Genomic DNA, 19,643 nt, shown 5'->3' on the forward strand with positions numbered 1-19,643 from the left:
TAGGCCCTAGGTAGCCCCAAGGGCAGGGTGCAGTGTGTGGTTAAGGTAGGACATATAGTGATGTGTTTTATAAGTCCTGACAGTGAAATATTGCTAAATTTGTTTTTCACTGTTGCAAGGCCTGTCCCTCTCATAGGTTAACATGGGGGCTACCTTTAAATCTGATTAAAGTGTAGATTCCCTTTGGGAGCGGATGGACATGTGGAGTTTGGGGTCTCTGAGCTCACAATTTAAAAATACATCTTTTAGTAAAGTTTATTTTAAGATTGTGCGTTTGAAAATGCCACTTTTAGAAAGTGAGCATTTTCTTGCTTATACCATTTCTGTGACTCTGCCTGTTTGTGGATTCCCTGTCTGGGTCAGTTTGACAGTTGTGCTGGTTGCACCTCACACTAGACAGTGACACAAAGGGAGCTGGGGTGTAGCCTGCATATCCAGATGAGCCATCTGTGCTAGGAGGGAGGGGAGGAGTGGTCACTCGCACCTGAAAGGGCTGTGCCTGCCCTCACACAATGCAGTCTCCAACCCCCTGGTGAGTGTCTGAGGCCTGGCCTGGGCAAGGCAGGATTTCACATTCCAAAGAGACTTTACTTTGAAGTAGGCCTACTTCAAAGGAGAAACTGGGTATAAGAAGGGCACCCAAAACCACAGACTTTAGAACACTTCTGGAAACAAGAGGAACCTCTGCCTGGAGAAGAGCTGAAGAGCTGAGGAGAAGTGCTGCCCTGCCTGTGACTGTGCTTTGTGGAGCTATCCTGCAGTTGCTGCTTCTGCCAGAGTTAGAGGGCAAAGACTGGACTTTGTGTGCCTTCCATCTTGTGAAGAAATCTCCAAGGATTTGATTTAGAGTTTGCCTCCTGTTATTTGAAGTCTCAGGGACAGCAAAGACTTCTCTCTGCCAGCACCTGGAGTCTCTGGAGAGACTCCTGCTTTGACAAGTGGTGCCCTATCCAGTCCCTGGGCCCATGAAAGGAAAGCTGGTGGAAATCCAAGGAAATCAACTACGGCCGACTTTGGACCGACGCCGCTGCTGAATCCGGGGACGCCGCCTGCACCTGACAACGTGACCTTCGCTGGAACGTGACGCTCTTCGCAGGCCCGACGCCGCTGCAGCCCCGCTGAAGTCCGTGACTCTGTAGAAATCGCCGCACCACGTCGTGACCGACGCCGCTCGAAGTGCGCGGATTCAACGTTTCGCACAGACGCTGCAATCCCCGACTTCGGCATCGACTTGTTTTCACTCTTCACCAAAGGTACTGTACTTGGGGGTCTACGCGACTCCATGTCTGGCGCCGCTGGTGTCGGCTTGTTGGGAACAGCTCCGTCACGACGCCGTGTTAACACCTCATCAAAGCATTTTTGTTTCTAAGCGCTATTTTTTAGTTTAATCTTTAAAAATTCATAACTTGACTTGTGTATGTCAGATTTTTGTCGTTTTGGTCTTGTTTTGTTTAGATAAATATTTGCTATTTTTCTAAACTGGTGTTGTGTCATTTTGTAGTGTTTTAATTAAGTTGCTGTGTGTGGTGGTACAAATACTTTACACCTAGCACTCTGGGGTTAAGCGTACTGCTCTGCCAAGCTACCAAGGGGGTAAGCAGGGGTTAGCTGAGGGTGATTCTCTTTTACCCTGACTAGGGTGAGGGTCCTTGCTTGAACAGGGGGTAACCTGACTGTCAACCAAAGACCCCATTTCTAACACCAGCCATATCCAGTCCCCCCACGGAAGAGGCCTACAGTGATGACAGCAGCTCTGCATGCCTGGATCAAGATGACCAGCCCGGCCCATCAGGGACCTCTGGACAGTCGGTTCCCCTGCCACAGTCCCAACCCACCACAGAACCTCCCCCCTTAGGAAACACCACCACAGCAACCACCCAGCGGGCCCATGCCACTGTCCCCAGGACACGTCAATCAGCAGTGTGTCCACCACTACAGGGACCCCAGGAAAACCCACGAACACAGGACGATAAGGGACCTGGGGTCAGTGGCAGTGGGCACACTGTTCAGGGGACAGAGGCACAGGACAACATTGAAGCTGGGAGGACTGCTGTGCGACAGGTGGAGGACAGTCCCAGGGAACCGACTCTCCATTAGGCACTCTCCAACATCATGGGAGCATACCACCATTCCCAGGAGACCATGGGCAAGGTACTGGCCAAGTTTCAGGAGATCCAGCGGCTGCAGGAGGAACAGTACCTGGGGATCAGGGAGGACTTGTAGTCCATTAACACCCTGGTCACCATTGCAGGGGTGCTGGCAGACATGGCCAACACCATGAGGGAGAAAGTGGCATGCCAGGGGCCCCTGACACTAGCCCGAATGATGAACAGCCTTCCACGTCCACCAGTGCTAGTGGACAGGAGGTCCCGCCATAGGAACAACAGGCCACCAGCACCCCACCCCCTGCAGAAGAAGAACCACCCCGCAAACGGTCCCTGCGATCCAGGCACAAGACAGAGAACATTGCCAAGACCCCCACCAGAAAATAGGACTCTCCTGATTGTCACCCTTCTGTCCCACTATGTCACCCTGTCCACCTTGAACTGACATTGCTCCACTTCCTATGCCCCCTTGGACAATGCACCTGTGATACAAAGATTGGACTCTACCATGGATATTCTTCCACCATCACCCTAGCCTGTTGCACATCCCCCTCTACTTATTAGCACTTAAATAAACACCCTTGAATCACAAAACAATCTGGAGTTAGTCTGTACTTTCACAAATGTATTATTACAACCTCTTAGACAAATATAATGTAAATGTTCATTTGCACATACCAAAATATGACAGTTGTTGGGCAGCAGTAAACGTAGCACAAGGCAGATTGTGGTACCCAGATCTGTGAAAAGGAAAGCCAAAGTGAACTGTCAGGTCCATACACAGAGGTAAAAAGGCAGACTTATACAATGTCCTACAGTAGTCAGATATGAGATGAGCAGTCAAGTCTCTTACCTGTCTCTCACTGGAAGTACTGCATGATGATGTTGTTTCGGTTGCCAATATCTTCTTCCTCTGCCTCCTCTTCCTCACTGTCCACAGGCTCAACAGCTGCCATGAGACCAACATCAGGCCCATCCTCCTGCAGAAAAGGCAGCTGGCGTCGCAAAGCCGGGTTGTGCAACATACAGCATGCCACGATGATCTGGCACACCTTCTTGGGTGAGTAGCATAGTGAGCCACCTGTTAGATGGAGGTACCGGAATCTGGCCTTCAGGAGGCCAAAAGTCCGCTCAATATTCCTCCTAGTTCGCCCATGTCCCTCATTGTAGCGTTCTTCTGCCCTTGTCCTGGCATTCCTCACTGGGGTCAGTAGCAATGAGAGGTTGAGGTAACCAGAGTCACCTGTAAATGTCGAGGGATATCTGTTAGACATACACCAACCCTTAGCGACTAAACCATACCCAGACACCTATTCATACTGTGTGGGGACCTTGGCCTCACCTATTAGCCAGACACGGTGCCTCGGAGTTGGCCCATCACATAAGGGATGCTGCTATTCCTCAAAATGTAAGCATCATGCACAGAGCCAGGATACTTTGCATTCACATGGGAGATGTACTGGTCTGCCAAACACACCATCTGCACATTCACTTGAATGGTAGCTTTTACGATTTCTGTACACCTGTTCATTCCTGCGGGGGGGACAAATGCCACATGTGTACCATCAGTGGCACCAATGATGATGGGGATATGTCCCAGGTCATAGAAGTCACCTTTCACTGTGGGCAAATCCTCCACCTGGGGGAAAACGATGTAGCTGCGCATGTGTTTCAGTAGGGCAGATAACACTCTGGACAACATGTTAGAGAACATTGGCTGAGACATCCCTGATGCCATGGCCACTCTTGTTTGAAAGGAACCACTGGCCAGGAAATGGAGCACTGACAGGACTTGCACTAGAGGGGGGATACCTGTGGGATGGAGGATAGCTGACATCAGGTCTGGCTCCAATTGGGCCTACAGTTCTTGGATTGTTGCACAATCAAGTCTGTAAGTGATAATGATGCACCTGTCTTCCATTGTTGACAGGTCCACCAGGGGTCTGTACACCGGAGGATGACGCCATCTCATCATCTGCCCCAGCGGATGTGCCCTATGGAGGAGAATGGTGAGCAGAGGGTCATGTACCACATAGTTTGCAAAAGGGTTTGCACTAATGTGTTTAAATCGGTGTGTGGCGTTGTCTGTCCCTATTTTTGCCCAAATGTGCTGTGACGCAGTTAGGTACCCTGCCATGTGCCAACCTGAAATGGGGGCTACTTGACCTGTATGGAGGGACAAGGGGAAATGAGGTAACTGCGCTGGCGTTGTGCATCGTCGCAGTAGGCGGTTGAAGACCGCCGCGCAATTCAGCATTGGTTATCATTGGGCCCTATGGGTTCCATGAGGCAATGACGATGTACGCCGGTGGTGACGGTACACATCGCCGTGGACGTGACCGACATTTTCTAGCTGTTCACTCACTTGATACCTGACTTTCAACAGGAGAGGACCTACACTGCAAGTGATGCTGTGACCTGTGTCTGGAAGCGACAATGGCTCGAGTGTCTGGGGAAAGGGCCCCTGCCTTCAGTGTGGAGGAGTTGGTGAGACTAGTGGATGGGGTCCTCCCCCAGTACACGCTACTCTACGGTCATCCAGACAAACAGGTGAGTAAACTGTGAGCATGATGTGTGGGACATGAATGTATGGAGTGGTGTGGCTGGTAGATACATGTTGGGGGGTGGCTGAGGCCTGCATGTGAGGATGGTGAGTGTATGTGTGTCTGGTCATAGGTGGGAACGGGTGGCCAGTGAGTATGACGGACCGGACGGGGGAGTAAGTTCCTTTCTTACTTTACCTTTCCTCTAGGTCAGCGCCCACCAGAAGAAGGGTATTTGGCGTGCCATCGCCAAGGAAGTATGGACCCTGGGGGTCTATCATAGACGGAGCACCCACTGCCGCAAGAGATGGGAGGACCTGCGCCGCTGGAGCAAGAAGATGGCGGAGGCCCAGCTAGGGATGGCCTTCCAAAGTAGAAGGGGTGCCCGTCGCACCAAGACCCCCCTGATATTCCGGATCCTGGCGGTGGCCTATCCGGAGTTGGATGGGGGCTTGAGGGCATCACAGTAGCCACAAGGGGGTGAGTACAGTCTCATTCAGCTGACTCTGTGCACTTTATGAGGTGTCTGGGTTGGGGATGTGGGCTGTGGGTTCCCCTAGGCCAGGGCGAACTTGGTAGGGTAGGTCCCTTGTTAGGCAGGCTCTGTGGCACTCCAACCCCAATAGTGGTACTGGCCATCTACAACCAGTCAGGTTCCTGTGGGTTCCAGGTGTGCAGCAAATGGGGTTATGCATAGTCCCCCATGGGCAAGTGATTTCACTATGAACAGTTAGTGCATAGCCTAGTGCATAGGGTTGCTCCCTGTGTGTTGTGTCCGCCAACAGTAGTGGTGTTGCTGGCATTGACCATGTGTCTCCTCTGTCTCCCCCCCCCTTTTTGTTTTGTCAGCCTGTCCTTGTGTGCATTAGCATCATCTGGCAGAGGAGCAGTGGCATCGGAGCAGGAGGGAGCTGCAACCCACATGGCCCAGGAGGGTGAATGTACGGAGTCTGAATGCACCAGTGGGACGGAGGGCGAGGGGAGCTCCATGATGGGGACAGGAGGGGATACCAGTGACTCCTCCTCTGATGGGAGCTCCCTTGCGGTGGCGGGCACCTCTGTGCCCACTGCAACAACAGGTACAGCCGCCACCCCCCCTACCAGCACCGCCCTCCCAGCAGCCCCTCAGCGTGTTTCCTGTGCCCGCTCACCCAGGAGGGTGGGCATCTCCTTCGCCCCAGGCACCTCAGACCCTGCCCCAGTCAGCCCTGCTGCCCTCAGTGAGGAGGCTATTGACCTCTTGAGATCCCTCACTGTTGGGCAGTCAACCATTTTGAATGCCATCCAGGGTGTTGAGAGGCATTTGCAGCAAACAAATGCATACCTGGAGGGCATTCATTCTGGCGTGGCAGCCCAACAGAGAGCATTTAAGGCTCTGGCCTCAGCACTGATGGCAGCCATTGTCCCTGTGTCCAGCCTCCCCCCTCCAACATTCACTACCCAAACCCAATTCCCTCTACCTCAGCCTATCTCAAGCACACCATCAGACCAGCATGTATACACATCAACACACAAAAGTGGCTCAGGCAAACATAAGCACCACACATCTCACAGGCACTCACACAAGCACCATCCCCATGCAGACACACCAACATCCATTGCCTCCCCTGTGTCCCCCTCCTCCACGTCCTCCACCTCCCTCCCAATCTCGTCTCCACTCACACCTGCATGCACTACATCCTCAGCCACAGCCTCCATCACCAGCATGCCCATTACTACACACCGCTCAGGTGCAATCACCACCCCACTACCATTCACACGTCCCTTATGTCCTCTCCCAGTGTGTCTGTGAGCCCTCCTGCCAAAGTACACAAACGCTGGCACACACCCACTTAACAGCCATCCACCTCAGAACAGCCTCCAACCCATGCACCTTCACCCAAACTCAGCAGACATACACATCCTACAACCACTACCTCTTCCTCCACTCCCAAACCCCTTCCATCTTCCCATTACAGTGTGTCTAAAAAACTTTTCCTGGCTTCCATTGACCTCTTCCCTAAACCGCCCCTCCCCCGTCCTTCCCCTAGGGCCAGGTTGTCTAGAGCCCAGACCAGCACTGCAGACACCAAATCGGCGTCCACTGTGGTCACTGCAAGTCCGGGAGGATCGAAGGGGGCACCCATCAGGGAAGCCAGTGTGCCATCTACTGAAGCCAAGGACCACCCAATTCTGTCACCTGCCAAGATAAAGAAGTGGCCAGCATGCAGAAGAGAAGAGCCGCACCACCCACCCAGCAAGGCCTCATCCAGAACCAAAGAGGACAGTGCCAAGGTCCCAGCAGCGACTTCCAAGGTGGGGAAGGGACACAAGAGCAAAGTCACCACAGGGCACGGAGCCTCCGGGTGAGGGTCTGGTGACCCCCATTTCTCAAGACAGCTCAGCAACCTGTACCGCGGTGAGCACCGCCGCAACGACCGCCACCTGCACAGCCACCTGCACCGCCACCTGCACGGCAGCTGTCAGTACTACAGTCAGCGGCATCATCCCCAGTGGGCAGCCGTCCGAGGCTGCAGGAGACATCCTGGATGCTGCACACACTACATGAGGCACCACCACCAGCACTGGCACTACCAGCAGTTTGCAGCCTAAGTCGTTGCAAGATGGAGTGTGTCTCTGCCTCCATGGAGAATCATGCTAACTGTTACCGGAAAATCTCATGGCTCAGACACCCAGGTGCGGGAATGGGAACAGCCACACCCCAGGTGCAGCATCACTGCCCACCAAGCCCCCTCCAGAACCAGTGGAGAAAGGCATCCAATAACCCAGTCCTTAACAGGATGAAGTAGCTCTAGGCACCAAGCCCCCTCCAGAACCAGTGGAGAAAGACATCCATTAACCCAGTTTTTAGCAGGATGAAGCACTCTGGGCACCAAGCCCCCTCCAGAACCAGTGGAGAAAGGCATCCACTAACCCAGTCCTTAGCGGGATGAAGCACTCTGGGCACCAAGCCCCCTCCAGAACCAGTGGAAGACGCCACCCACTTGAGAGACTTTGGCTTTGCACTCCCAAGGAGCAAGCAGTGGGCAACCCACCCATTTGAGAGACTTGAGAGACTGTGGCTTTGCACTCCCCAGGACCAAGCAGTGGGCATGGAGCCCCCTCGAGGAACAGTGTCGTCGTCCTATCATCCGGCTGAGGTGCCCACCTCCCCTTGCCCCTGTGGTGCCTGTGTGTTTTCGACCTGATGCCCCTGCAGTGTTCTCTCTGTTTTGAGGCAGGTGTCATGTGTGGGCTTCGCCCATGCTTTTTGGGACCACTGGTTCAAGGACATTTAATGGGACAGTGTACGGACTTGTGTACTTGCTGTTAATATTTGTATATACTGATGATTATAAGTTATCTTGGCCTATCTTGATTGTTCGAATATTACACTCGTTGAACTCATTTCATTTGGTCCTTGCATTCTTCCACGGGGTGACGGGGTGTATCTGTGATGTGATTGGATATGTGTGTGTGTGTTGTTGTGAGTGGGGAATGCGGGTGTTGCGTGTGTGTGTCACTCACTTTTCCCTCCTCCCCTCCCTCCCCTGTGTGCTAGGTGCAGTACTCACTGTGGTCGTCGCCGCCGTCTTTGATGTTCCTGGTAGATGAGGAGGAAGACCAGCATCGGCAGGACCTGTAACTCGGGCTCCATGGCGTCCTGGTTGTTCGTTGAGTGTTGAGAGGTGAGTGGTTGCCCATCTGTGTACTGTTTCCGCTGTGCTTTTGATGGCATTGGTACCGCCCCGGAAAAGCTGGTGGATTGATGTGTCATAATAGTGTGGGCGGTACATTGTCTTCCGTCTGTCTGTTGGCGGTTACCTCCGCACTGTTTGTTTCAACCGCCGTGGCGGTCGGAGTGTTAAAGTGGCTGTCTGTGTTGGCGGTTTCCGCCATGGACGTAATTCAATTTTTTTTCCCGCCGGCCTGTTGGCGGTATTACGCCGCTTTATCACCGACCGCCAGGGTTGTAATGAGGGCCTTAGTCTTTTCCTGTCAGCCTGTGGATTTTTCCCTGTTAAGTATTCAGTTACAGAACAGTGTGTATGTTGATGAAGTGCTTCCTATAGGGTGCTCTATCTCCTCCAAGATATTTGAGATGTTTAGTTCCTTTTTACAATGGTGTTTCACCTTTCGTCATGAGTTTGTTACCCATTATTTGGATGACTTGTTATTCATTGGAGCAGGAGGCACGGATGAATACCACTTGGTCCTGTCTAACTTTCAGAATTTAGCAAGAGAAATGGGTGTGCTTTTAGCTCCAGAGAAAACAGAAGGTCAAAGTACCAACCTGGTTTCTCTAGGTATCGAATTGGACACAATCAACATGGAAGCTAGGTTACCTTAGCAGAAAGTTGCATAGCTAGTGCAGTTATTGGAGGATTTAGTGTTGGCTGACAAACTACAGTTGCAGCAGATGCAGCAATTGTTAGGTCATACTAACTTTGCTTGTAGAGTGGTGCATGCTTGTCAGGCATTTTACTGGCAACTTGGTTTTGTGATGGCAGGCACTCAGCCTGCCGCCTCACAGGATCAGAATCACAGCAGCTTTGAGGTCAGATCTCGAAGTGTGGTTAGTGTTTCTCAGGGGCTTCAATGAAGTATCGTTATGGTCTCCGGACGACGACTTTCAGTGGATGGGGCAAATTTACTCTGATGCAGCAGGTTCAGAAGGATTTGGCTTGTTTTGGGGTGGCAGGGGGTGTGCAGAGAAATGGCTGTTGCATTGGAAGCAGGAACAGAGAAGCATTGCCTTTTTTTTTTTTTTTCTGCTGCTGGTAGTTTTATCTGTTTGGGGCAAGTTACTGGAGAACAAGACTGTCACGCTTCACATTGACAACAGGACAGTGGTTGATCTAGTGAATGGCCAGAAAGCAAGGACAGAAATTGTTAAAACTGTTACAGTGTTTCAGGTTAGGTTTGATGTTTAACATCACTTTTAGGGCAAGACGTGCCAGGGACAGACAATAACACTGAGGAAGCGTTGTCTCATTCGCAGTGGCTGAGATTCCATGGTTGGGCGCCTGGAGCGTATGTTTTGAAGACTCAAGTGCCACCAGAAATGTGGGAATTAGCAGAATGAGAGTTAATGAGGTGGTGAACACTTCAATTCCTTTCAGTACGAAGACTGCATACAGAAGAGCATGAGAGGAGTTTTTGCAGAGTGGGACACAAAAGAGGGCCCAGGATGATGCAGGCATTGCAGCCAGGCAGGGGATGTGGTGCGCTTTATTATGGACAATGTAGAGAAACAGATTTTGTCATCAACCATTGCAGGCAAGCTAGCAGGTATTAGTTTTTGCAGTAAGTTTTTCTGGGGCTATGAGCCATCAGCGGGGGGATGGGCAAAAGAAGTCTAGCGGGTTGGGCCAAAGAATTTACAAATAAAAGGTTGGTCAGGGAACCAGTAACAATGAAGAGGCTGGTATCATTGATAAAAGGAGTGGTTGGAGTGTGTTATTATGATTATAAGATTTGTTTGTTCAAATTGTGCATGTTGTGGGCCTTTTTTGGAGCATTTAGGATTTCCGAATTGTTGGGTGGTAGTAGTGGTGGGGGTTTAAAACGAGAGCACGTAAGGAGCACTGTCCAAATGATAACCATTTTTTTTCGAAAGGTCAAAAAAACGGATCAGATAGGTAAGGGTGCCAGAATTAAGTTCCATAGGAATGGGTGGACAACCTTGCCAGTCACTGCATGGCAAGCATTTACAATGGAGGGAGGAGCTCAAGGGCTTTATGTTTTCAGGCAGCAGGATGAGTCTAGGTTGACAGCAGGCCAAGATTTGCCTGTCATGATGAAAGTGCTGTCAGCAAAGGGGGAGGACCCTAGGTGTTTTGGGGCACGTTTAGGATTGGGGCGGCTTTGGAGGCAGTAAGATTGGGGTTTTCTTAAACAGGTGCTACTTCTAGAATGACGGGCATCAGCCTGCTGTATCAGATATATCAGGGAGTTGGAAGGTGATGAGTAAGGATAGCAACACCTCTTTTTCGTTTTAGGTTGTGTGGCAGGACCAATAGCGGTGGCATTATCTACATGGAACGTTGGTCACTTCTGTATAAAATTAATGGTGCAGAGTAGAGTCCATGAAGGAGGAATTTGGGTTTTCGTTTTCAGGGCATTATTATTTCTTAGTGGGGGAAGGGAGGAGGGAAATGGGGGCAATTTCTGCCTTGGCTGTCCAACCTTATTTTGGTGAGATCATGTCCGGATGTACTTATATTCCATTTGGGGGAGAATGATTTGGTGCAGGAGTCAGGCTTCGGCCTGTTAAAAGCAATGAAAAATGACTTAGATGTCATAGGTTAATCCTGGGCGGGTATGCGGGTGGTATGGACTACCTTGGTTCCACATAGGGTTTGGAGAGGTGCATGGAAGTATACAACTGTTGAAATGTCTAGGAGAAAAGTGAACAGAGATATGTGTCATCTTTCTGGGGCGAGGGGGATTACCTGGATCCAGCACAATGATATTAACACCCACGTAGTCCAGGGCTAATTCCCCGGACTTCGTGAGTGTGAGGATACCATTATAAGCGTGCACTATATACATGTCAATACCTATATGTAGTTTCAAAATGCTAACTCAGAATATGGCCATGTGAGGTGTCTAAGGTCATATAATTAACCCCCCAATCTAAATCTGGTATTGGGGGGCCAATCCCATGCACCATGGGGGCTCGACCATGGATCCCCAGTACTGCCAAACCAGCTCTCTGAGGTTTCCACTGCACCCCAGCTGCTGCCACCTCACAGACAGGTTTCTGCCCTCATGGGGATTGAGCAGCTCAATACCAGGAAGGCAGAACAATGCATTTCCTTTAGGAGAGGGGTGTTACACCTTCTCCCATTGGAAAAAGGTGTTACAGGCATCAGAGGGGTATCCTCCCAGAGCCTCTGGAAATGCTTTGAAGGGCACAAACGGTGCCCTCCTAGCATAACCCAGTCTACACCGGTTCAGGGACCCCCAGTCCCTGCTCTGGCATGAAACTGGACAAAGGAAAGGGGAGTGACCACTCCTCTGTCCATCGCCACCACCCTGGGGGGTGCCCAGAGCTCCTCCAGAGTGTCCCTTGCATTAACCATCTTGGATTCCAAGGTGTGGGGACCATCTGGAGACCTCTGAGTGGCCAGTGCCAGCAGGTGACGTCAGAGACCCCTCCTGGTAGGTGCATAACTGTTTAGGTAGCCAATCCCCCTATCAGGGCTATTTAGGGTCTCTCCTCTGGGTGTTTCCTCAGATTCATTTTGCAAGATTCCTCCAGGACTCCTCTGCATCCTCTGCTTCAGCTTCTGACCATCGGATCAACCGCAGACTGCTCCAGAAACCGCTGTAACTGCAACAAAGTATCCAGGACGACTCCTATGACCTGCAACTTCAGCTCCAGCCAGCATTTGCAACAGTTTCCAAGGTGTGCATGCTCTGAGGACTGCCTGTCTTCACCGCTGCACCAGAAGAACCGAAGGAATCTTCAGTGGAGTGACAGAGTCACTTCCCTGCTTCAGCAGGCACCCTTCTGCGACGACAACCAGTACTCTGGGACTCCTCTCCTGATGACGAGTGAGCTTCCTGGAACACAGGTGGTGGACTGAAGTGACCCAGACTGTCCAAAGGTCCATCTGTTAAAATTTGGTGGAGGTAAGAGCTTGCCTCCCCGTGCTGCGACAGTACACCTGTGCACCGCGTCTTCTGCAGCTCCTTGGGCTTCTGTGCACTTCTTCCAAAAGTTCTTTGTGCACAGCCCAGCACTCCATCCTGTGAAGCACAGCTCTCTGAGTTGTTCTCCGACGGTGTGGGACCCTCCAGTGTAGTGCTGCGATGACCGCACTTTGCATCTACTTTGTCCCCGTGTTCTGGGACTCCTGTGGGCACTGCCTGGTCTTCTTAGGGCTCTCTGAAGTGCTGAGAGCCCCCTCTGTCTCCTCAGTCCGAGTTAAGACCCCCAGGTCCCTCCTGGGTCCAGACAGCTCCTCTTTGATGCAAACCGCATATTTGCTTGAACCAAGGCTTGTTGGCAGAATCCAGTGACGCAAACAGCCTTCATCCAACAACTCGACGTGGGACATCTCTTGCACCAAGCAGGAACCTGCAGCTATCTTCTTTGGTGCATTTCTGTACTTTTCTTCTAACTGGAGAATCCACTTTCGCACCTTCTTCCAGGTTGGCAGGGGCTCCTGTTCTTCCTGGACTCTTCTTCGACTTCTGGACTTGGTCTCCTCTCTCCACAGGTCTTCAGGTCCAGGAATCCACTGTTAATTGATTGCAGTCTTGCTTGGTTCTTGCATAATTCTTCATCATGACTTGTAGTGTGTTCTGAGGAAACTTGCTGTACTTTACTCCTGCTTTCCTGGGCTTTGGGGTGGGGTACGTTACTTACCTTTGGTGTTTTCCTACACTCCCAGGGCCCCTCTACACACTACACTTGCCTAGGGGGGAATTCGACATTCGCATTCTACTATTTTAGTATATGGTTTGTGTTGCCCTTAGGCCCTTTGCAATCTAATGTATTTTCTACTGTTTGCACTATTCTATGACTGTTTACTTACCTGATTTTGGTTACTAGTGTATATATTGTCTATAATACTTATCTCCAGAAGGAGTATTCCCTCTAAGATATTTTTGGCCTTGTGCCACTAAAATAAAGTACCTTTATTTTTTGTAACCCTGAGTATTGTCTTTTATTGTGTATAAGTACTGTGTAACTGTAGTGGTATTGCAGGAGCTCTGCATGTCTCCTAGTTCAGCCTTGGCTGCTCTGCTACAGCTAACCCTAGACAGGCTAAGCTGCTAAAACACATTTCACTAATAAGGGATAACTGGACCTGGTATAATGCGCAAGTACCTTAGCTACCCACTACAAACCAGGCCAGCCTCCTACAACAGCCGCCTAGCACACAAGGGAGGGAGGGAGGAAAAGGAGAGTGACACGCAGTGACAGACACACACACCATACACACAACCAGCTGCATATGAAAACCAATGGCACACCACACACGGCATAATAATACTAGGACTAGAGTTTGGAAGTACTGAAAATGTATTTGCAAGTCAAAAGCCATCACATGAACCAATTGGAAAACAATGATAAATGCACAATTGTCCACAAAGGGCCAATGCCCAGCCCAAAGTACTAAGAGCTCACATGACCACAGGGCACAGTCCAAGGCCCAACTTGTTTCCTGACAACATCCTCACAGAACTGTGCATGGGCATCATGATTGAAGTGGGCAGGCACCTCAGGGGTAAGGGGGAGTGGGGGCACCTCAGACGAAGTCATGAACTTACCCACTGGTTCTGGAGGGGGCTCAATGCCCATTTCCCAATGCTAGGGAGTGTAAGGTCACAGTCTCTGAGGTCGGGGACTTGCCCACTGGTTCTGGAGGGGGCTCCATGCCCATTTCACAATGCTGGGGAGTGCAAGGTCACAGTCTCTGAGGTGGAGAACTTGCCCACTGCTTCTGGAGGGGTTCCAAGCCCATTTCCCAATGCTGGGGAGTGCAAGGTCACAGTCTCTGAGGTGGGGGACTTGCCCACTGGTTCTGTAGGGGTCTCCATGCCCATTTCCGAATGCTGGGGGGTGCAAGGTCACAGTCTCTGAGGTAGGGGACTTGCCCACTGGTTCTGGAGGGCGCTCCTTGTACAGCAGTCCCTGGAGGGTGGCCTACATGTCTGCAACCGGAGGTGAAGGCTTGTCGTGTTGGTACCCTGCCAGCCTCTGCTGGAGGTGAGGGCTGCTGTGTCTCAGCTGGTGAAGGGGACTCCTGGGTAGCCTCTGCAGGAGGTGAGGGCTGCTGTGTCTCAGCTGGTGAAGGTGCCTCCTGGGTACCCTCCGTTGGAGGTGAGGGCTGCGGTGTCTCAGCTGTGGAAGGTGCCTCCTGGGCAGCGTCCATTGGAAGCAAGGGCATCTGTGTCTCAACTGGAGGAGAGGGCTTCTTCCCTTTCATGGCAGGAGGTGAGGACTTCTTCCCTTTTATGGCAGGAGGTGAGGGCTTCTTCCCTTTCATGGCAGGAGGTGAGGGCTTCTTCCCTTTCCTGGCATGTGGAGTGGGATCCTTACCCTTCCTGGATAGTGGAGTGGGATTCTTCCCCTTCCTGGCTGGTGGAGTGGGATCCTTACCCTACCTGGCTGGTGGAGTGGGATCCTTCACTGTATTGCCTCCACGACTAGGAGGTGCCTCCACTGTCCCCGTGGACTGTTTGGCTGAGGTGCTGTGCTGGGTGTGAATGGGATGGGTTGCGGTTGAGGAGACTGGGACTGGGACTGGGAAGTGGTAGTTGGAGCGGGAACGGTAGGAACTCACCCTCTGCCCCACTGGTTCCCTTGGCGTCGGTGGACTCTGCCTCCTGGGTCCTGTGGGATGCAGCTCTCTCTGTCACAGGTACCCCTGCTCCTCTGCCAGATGATGCTAATGCACACATGGACAGGATGACAGAAGAAAAAAGTGGGGGGAGAGAGAGCAAGGGAACTCTGGGTCAATTACAGCACCAACACCACAGTTGGCATACAGAGCATCGTCACACACAGGGATAATGATTGAGCACTATGCATTGCACTGGCATTGATTTGGCTAGATGCCACAGCAAGATGGGGGCCAAACACCGCCAACTGCACACCTCCTGGGGCCCACAAAGCCCTGACTGACATGGAATGCAAACAAGCTAGTTTACATGCATTTGCCAGACACCCATTACCCTTGAGCTGCAATGTGTGGCCTGGCATTAAGGGGCACCCACTAACTCACACACACCACCCGGATCCCATGCCACCTCCCAATTATTGTAGTAACGCCTACTGTATTCACACCCTTGTGGCTGCTGTGATGCCCTCAAGCGCCCATCCAGCTCTGGTTAGGCCACCGCCAGTATGCGGGCCATCAGGGGGTCAGGTTCCGACAGTCACCCCTTCCTCATTGGGAGGCCATCCCCAGCTAGGCCTCCGCGGTCTTCTGTGCCCAGCGTCTCAGGTCCCCCCGCCGTTTCCTGCAGTGGGTGCTCCGCCTGCTGTAGACTCCCATGGTCCACACGTCCTTGGCGATAGTGCGCCACAATCCTTTCTTTTGATGGCCGCTGACCTGCAGAGGGAATGCAGACAGGAGGACACCATAACACATACAATCCAGCCTGTCACACATATAATCCACCAATCCCGTTTCCCTCACCATTGGCACACACATCGTCCGGCAGCCACCATGCACACTACCACCAGACATTCCCACCATGGCACGATGCTTGCACACACATCTCCATGCATACTTCCCACATGCACCGTTCCCAGGGTGTACTCACCTGTTGGTCTGGAGGCACTTACAGAAGTCCATACTGGGGTAGGACCCCATCCACCAGTCGCTCCAACTCCTCCAAAGTGAAGGTAGGGGCCCATTCTCCGGTCACACAGGCCATGGTTGGTTCCAGACACAGATCACAGCAGCACATTCAGTATAGGTGTTGACCTGTGGAAAATCAGGACACAAATGAGGATTTAGATAGAAAATGGCAGTCACATCCGCGGCAGTGTACACCGTCACCGCCAGCGCTGATCCCCATTGGCCACTGTACTCCATAGAGCCCCATATTAGCCAATGAGTTACCTCACTTCCACCTATCCCAAGATACAGGACAGGCGGTCACTATTTCAAGGTGGAAAACAACGATCATATAAACCATAACTGCGTCATTGCCTAAAATTGCACATACATTGCCATTCCCGCTGTCCCATCACATTGATGCTGTATGTACACTGAGGTGGTGGTATCATTGTTCAAATTGTGACAGCTTACTCACTCTTGTGTCACTTAGATACCTACTGCTGTGGATGAATAGGAGGAGGAGACAAACCCCCATGTACAGACCCCTTGTGGACTTGGCTATGCTGGAGGACAGGCACATTATACTCACCTATAGAATGGACAGGGCCACAATCACAGAGCTGTGTGCCCAATTGGAGCCTGACCTGATATCAGCCATCCGTCATCCCACTGGAATCCCCCACTCTTGTGCAGGTGCTATCAGTGCTCCATTTCCTGGCAACTGGTTCATTCCAAGTGACAATGGGCTTGGCAGCAGGAATGTCACGGCCAATGTTCTCGATCGTGCTGACAAGGATTTTGTCTGCTCTGGTGAAGTACATGTGCAGCTACATTGTTTTCCTCCAGGTGGAAGATTTAGCCACTGTTAAGGCAGGATTCTATGCAATGGGCATATCCCCAATAATACTGGGATGACTGACTGTCTATATATTGCGTTTGTCTCCCGCCCCAGCCAGAATAAACAGGTGTTCAGGAATCGGGAGAGTTTAGACTCAATGAATGTGCAAATGGTGTGCCTGGCGGACCAGTACATCTCCCACATCACTGCCAAGTATCCTGGGTCGGTGCATGATGCCTTCGCCTGAGGAATAGCAGCATCCCAAATGTGATGGCCCAACTACAGAGGGACAGGGTGTGGCTAATAGGTGAGCCAGAGTCCCCACCCACAGTATGTCAGTGTATGCCTTCAGGTGTTATCCCCATAGCATTGTGTTTGTCCCTCAATACTTGCAGGTGAATCTGGCTACCCAAACCTATCATGGCTCCTGACCCCCATGAGGAATGCCAGGACAGGGGCTGAAAACTGTTATAATAAGGCACTTGGGTTAAACAGAAGAATAATCTAAAGGATCTTCGGCCTCCTGAAGCCAGGTTCAGGTGCCTCCATCTGACAGGTGGATCCCTGTGCTACACACCCGGGAAGGTCTGCCAGATAGTAGTGGCATGCTACATGTCGCACAACCTGGCCCTCAGACAACATGTGCCTTTTCTGCAGGAGGAGGAGACTGGAGATGCCCCTGTGGCAGCAGTGGACCCTGAGGACAGCGAGGATGAGGAGGCAGAGGATGAGGATGTGGACAATAGAACATCAGTTATACGTCAATACTTCCAATGATACAGGTGAGACAGTGGAACTGATCATTGCTCTGACTATTGATTTTACCTGTGTGACTGTGGCATGATGGCATTCGCTTCCTTTGCATCTCAACTTACTGTCACCTATGGCTTGTCATTTACAGATGTTGGTGATATGACATCAGTGTCCTGATGTGATTACTACAGACAGTTACAGGTCATTAATGGTATGCTATCACAGTGTTCATATCATTTGCACCAGATGTGACTGTTCCCCTGAATGCCCATTCTCACCACATAAAATACCATCAGTCAAATTGTGTTCAAGGGTGTTTATTGGAGTGCTATAAAATTGAGGGTAAAGTGCAATGGAATGGGGTGATTGTAGTGGAAAGTCCAGGAAATTGTTCCAGTCTGTTTGTAGCACAGTCGCAGTGTCCAAGGGGCCGTAGGCAGGGGAGCTAAGGCAGTTCAAAGTGGACAAGGTGACAGGGTGGGACACAAGGGGGACAATCAGGAGAGTCTCATTTCCTGGTGGTGGTCTTGGTCTTGGCAAGTGTCTCTGGCTTCTGTCTGGGTCGCAGGCAACGTTTGCTGGGTGGTTCACCTTTTGCAAGGGGAGGGCTGCTGGTGGTCGGTGGGTCCTGTGGCGGGGCCTCCTGCCCAATAGCTGCAGCGGAGGTGGTGGGCTGGTCAACAGACTGGCTAGTGGTAGGGGCCCGCTGGTGTCCTGTCGATTCCCTCATGATGCTGGCCATGTCTGCCAGCACCCCTGCTGTGGAGATCATGGTGGTGTTGAGAGCCTGTAAGTCCTCCCTGTTCTCCAGATGGTGTTTCACTTGCAGCCGCTTGTTCTCCTGCATGTTGTCAAGGATCTGGCCTATCGTGTCCTGGGATTGTTGGTAGGCACCCAGGTTCTTGGTGAGTGCCTCCTGGAGAGTCAGTTCCCTAGGCCTGTCATCCACCTGGCGCATAGCAGTCCTCCCAGTGTCCCTGTTCCCCTGTCCCCTGAACAGTGTGCCCACTGCCACTGACCCCAGGTCCCTGATTGTCTTGGGTGTGAGGTGTGGACTGGGTGGGCACACTGCTGATTGATGTGTCCTGGGGATAGAGGTGTGGGGACACTGGGTGGGTGCTGTGGTGTTGGATACCGGGGGGGGGGCTCTGTGGTGGACTGTGAGTGGGCTGGGGTGACCGACTGTCCAGTGGTCCCTGATCGGCCAGGTTGTTGATCAGATCCTGAAGTCCAGAGTTACTGTCATCACTGGGGGCATCTTGTGTTGGGGGACTGGATAGTCGTAGAACCTCCTCTCCGCTGGGATTGGCTGGGGCACCTGTGAGGATGTAAGTGATGTATTATGCTTCATGTCTGTGACATATTGTACACACCTGGCTTCTCCTCTATGGTTGCTGTTGCCCTGCCACCTTTGTTTGTGTATGGTGATGTATTGTGTGATTGTTAGTTTCCCTATGTTGTGCATGCTTTAGTGATTGGTGTCCATGCAGGGCTGGGAGGACTGTCCATGCATTGGTACGGCATGCATGATTTGGCATTGGGGTTAGTCATATATGTAGGTGCAGTGTGTGGGATGTAGTGGAGTGATGGGAGTGAGATGGCATGCAGGTATGGGAGTTGATAAGTAATGAATATTGACTCACTAGTGTCCAGTCCTCCAGCAACTCCAGTGAGTCCCTCAGGACCCAGTATTGCCAAGACTTGCTCCTCCCATTCTGTGAGCTGTTGGGGAGGAGGTGGGGGTCCACCGCCAGTCTTCTGTATGGTGAGCTGGTGCCTTGCTGATATGGAATGCACCTTCCCCCGTAGGTCGCTCCACCTCTTCTTGATGTCTTCTCTTGTTCTTGGATGCTGTGCCACAGCGTTCACCCTGTCCACCATTCTCCACCACAGCTCCTTATTCCTGGCAATGGATATTTGCTATACCTGTGCTCCAAACAGCTGTGGCTCTACCCTCACTATTTCCTCCACCATGACCCTCAACTCCTCATCTGTGAAACAGGGGTACCTTTGTGGGGACATAGGTGGTGTGTGTAAGTGTGTGGGTGTTGGGTACTGTGGTTGGGTTTGCGTAGTGGGGTGCGTGAGGGATATATGTGGTGTGTGTGTCTAGTTG

Source organism: Pleurodeles waltl, chromosome 3_2, assembly GCF_031143425.1.
Source record: "Pleurodeles waltl isolate 20211129_DDA chromosome 3_2, aPleWal1.hap1.20221129, whole genome shotgun sequence".
Lineage (NCBI taxonomy): Eukaryota > Metazoa > Chordata > Amphibia > Caudata > Salamandridae > Pleurodeles > Pleurodeles waltl.